A 3,477-nucleotide genomic window follows, 5' to 3' on the forward strand; every position below is an offset into this window, starting at 1 on the left:
CCGCTACTGGTCTGGACATGCATAGGTATGTAAAACACTCAACTACTGACTGGAATTTCCATATTATTTCCTCCTGTAACTTGAACATGCTCGTGTCTTGGCTAGGTCACCAGAAGCAAAATGCTTTAGACTGCATGATGAGGGAGACGTATCCATGCATGGTACAACTGGTGGCTCGTCTGGTTTCTTGTGTTTTTACTGGGCTCCACCCCTGTCGTTAAAAGACTCCTCCGGTGCAGTATGGGTGGTAGTTCCATGATGCTTTACTTGGGGTGCTACTTCACTACTCTATTGGTGTGCTTGTGAACTGTGTTGCTGTCGATTCTGTTTGTTAAATCATGTATCATTTCCTTGAGGGAAAATGATACGACATTCTGTGCTCTGATATGATGTTGCTTACAGTTTCGCACAGTCATTACATGTGTGGTTGTTTTCTTGGGCCATCTCAGATAGTTAAATATCTTCTGTTCTTGTTGTTTTCCCTGTAAAAATATCTTAAGAGTGATCAAGGTTGATTGTGTTCCATTTTCATTTAGCGCTGACACATGGTAAAGTATTTTACATGCTGCGTTCTGGAATACTTCTCTGGAGCATCTTAATTATCGTTTGAACTGTACACATTAATACTTGTTCCTTTTTATGCATTATATGTGGATATTGGTGATTTCGGAAATTTTCGGATGTTCTCTCTTTTTAAGGATATGTATCGAGGAAGCAGAGAGCAGTTTTGTGCAGCTGTCCTGCAAATCTGGGCGATGGCAGTTAATTTAAGATCTTCATGTGGTTTGTTGTATGATATCTGAAGCATCTACAGTACTACACAACACCAACTGCAAAGTAGTGACACTGAAATTTCTAGGACAGAAGGTGAACATCATTAGCTCGTGCAGTGCCACAAAAGAAATACTAGGATCGCAAGGCAGGAAACCCTCTCGGGTCCGAGAATTCTGATGAGATGCTGGTTGGAAGTTTGAAACATGTTCGTCATATTGCAGGACACAGGGTTGATGAAGATTAGCCAAAATTGTTCGAGATGGACACGTTGGGGCTTGGGGATCTGTGGTGCAAAACTGCTAACCGACAAGATCATCCTCTTCTTTACATGGTGGCTATGTCCTGTCTGGGTTGAATATTTTGCTTGCTAGAGTACCTGAAGTATCGCTGCACGCTCCAACTCAAACTCAACCTATGTAAGTCATGTACTCCCTCCATCCCAAAATATAAGAACGTTTTTAACACTAGCATAGTGTTAAAAATGTTCTTATATTCTGGAACCTCCATCCCAAAATATAAGAACGTTTTTAACACTAGCATAGTGTTAAAAATGTTCTTATATTCTGGAACAGAAGGAGTACTTCAAGACGTATATAAAATAGATAAATAGACAGAAGATATCACAGGGCAGCATGGCATTGGCGAAGCAACCTAGGTATGGAGCCGCGTACATGAACTCGCCACCTTAGGTGTGGCTCGCCGTCGTTTGGGTCAGGCAAGACTGTGCAATGACAGCTTAGCGGCTGACGTCACACGCTTGATGGAGCGTGCGGAGACAATTATGCAAGACTGCACAATGTTGTTGACAAATATTTGCACAATTATTATTTTGCATCTGTAAATCACTTGGCAAATATTTGTCAAGCTGCAAATATGAGTTTTATTCGCGATAAAGCCATTTATATTCGCGTTCCATCCACAACGCATATCTCCACCGTCCAAAGCTGCTCATGATGGAAAGATGCATGTGAGAAAGCTGACATGGGCACCTGCAACCGTGTCCTTTTTTTTTCGCATGCATGTCAGGTAGTAGGTGCATATAGGCGCTAGATTCTTGCATGTCCAACAATAATCTGCAGCCCAATTGCGTGAGTAATTCCCCTGATTATCTTTGATGATGGCTGTAGACCGGCACACAAACATGATTTAAATGCCACAAAAATTAAATATCTTGTTGTTTAAATCGGTTTGGAAGAACGTTCTTTAAATAATTTCAAAGAGAACCAAACTTTGTTAAATTGGTCTCTGAACTTTACCATGAAAAACAGAAGAACTTTTGAAAAACTTTGGCATATCTCATAACTGTTGAAAAATAGTCAGAATACTTTATTAACTCTTCTTTTGAACTTTACCTTCAAAACTCAAAGAACTTCAGGTTTTTACTGGTTTTTTCAAAAGTTCTTCTGATTTTCATGGTTAAGTTCAAACAGGAACTTATAGAGTTCTCTGACTTAATACTTGTGAAAAGGGCGCATATGATAAAATTAGCAACTATAGTATTATTTTGTTCACCCCCACAGTAATTAGCAACATCAGTTATGCATAACAATTCAAATTAAGGAGCTGGCCCGCCATCTAAAAGTGAGCATGGGAGGAAAAAGGACGCATGACATGCACAGGAAAAGCTGACATGCAGAATACTAGCCTGTGGCCTCAGCGTCTAAGTGGACCCACCACGTCCTTTCTTTGCATGCAACACTGATCCAAATGCATGAAACAACGACGTGGATTTCCGCTGCAATGGAACGTGAACGGAAAAAACCGCGTCCTTTTATTCGAGAAAACAAGGTGCTTGTTTCCCTTCTGCGTTATTTTTGGGTGAGGTTTTTTGCAAGAGCTTTTATGAATTGGGAATGTTCTGCAAAACGTTTTCTTTGTTCATGACAAAATCAGTGTAGATTTTTTTATGTGCAAGCTTGCCATTTATACAATTAATAATTTTGTTCATGTAATCCTTATTGTTCGCAAATCAACATTTCTTTTAGCAAAATACAGATAACAACAAATGTTTGGGACAACATTGCACATGACCACAAACCATATTTCATCATGCATGCCCAGTGATCAATGTTGCCAGTGATACACGGCACATAAATTCAAAAAAAGAAAAGAAAGATGATGCACGGCACAGCATTGGTGAACCAACCCGTGATATCAGTTGGATTCCGGAGCAGCCTCAAACCTTGGCATTGTCGTCGTTGCAGACCTCTTTGTCATCGTTAAGAGTGTAATGCTTCAGAAGTGGATTGTGAGGCAAAAACTCTTCGCGCCGGAGCTTCCTGTGTTGCTCCCTCAACCCCTCAATAAAGGCTTTACTCTCAGCTTCTGAGAGTGGCTCATCATCGCTGGAACCGTCATCAGAGTCTGCTTCTGCTACTTTGATGGCCTGCTCTTTGGTCTCATCAAATGGTTGAGTCGGCCAGAACAGTATCTTCCTCGTCGTGCCCGTCGGCCGGCACCTTCCTTTTGGCGGAGCAGATCTTCAGCGAACACTCCTGCTCCCCTGTGGCATCCTTCATGCTCTGGGCTGCGCGCTGCTTGAACTGAAACTCCTTATGCACCTCATCTTATGTTTCCTGCATAGTTCCTAAAAATGGATAGCACCCAGTAATAATCATACAATACAGAGTAACACCAATCGACAATGTGTCAGTCGCTCTACCATGTGGTAAGCTGAACCTACAGTCAAAGAGAGAAAATGGT

The sequence above is a fragment of the Triticum aestivum genome, chromosome 7B (assembly GCF_018294505.1).
Source record: "Triticum aestivum cultivar Chinese Spring chromosome 7B, IWGSC CS RefSeq v2.1, whole genome shotgun sequence".
NCBI lineage: Eukaryota > Viridiplantae > Streptophyta > Magnoliopsida > Poales > Poaceae > Triticum > Triticum aestivum.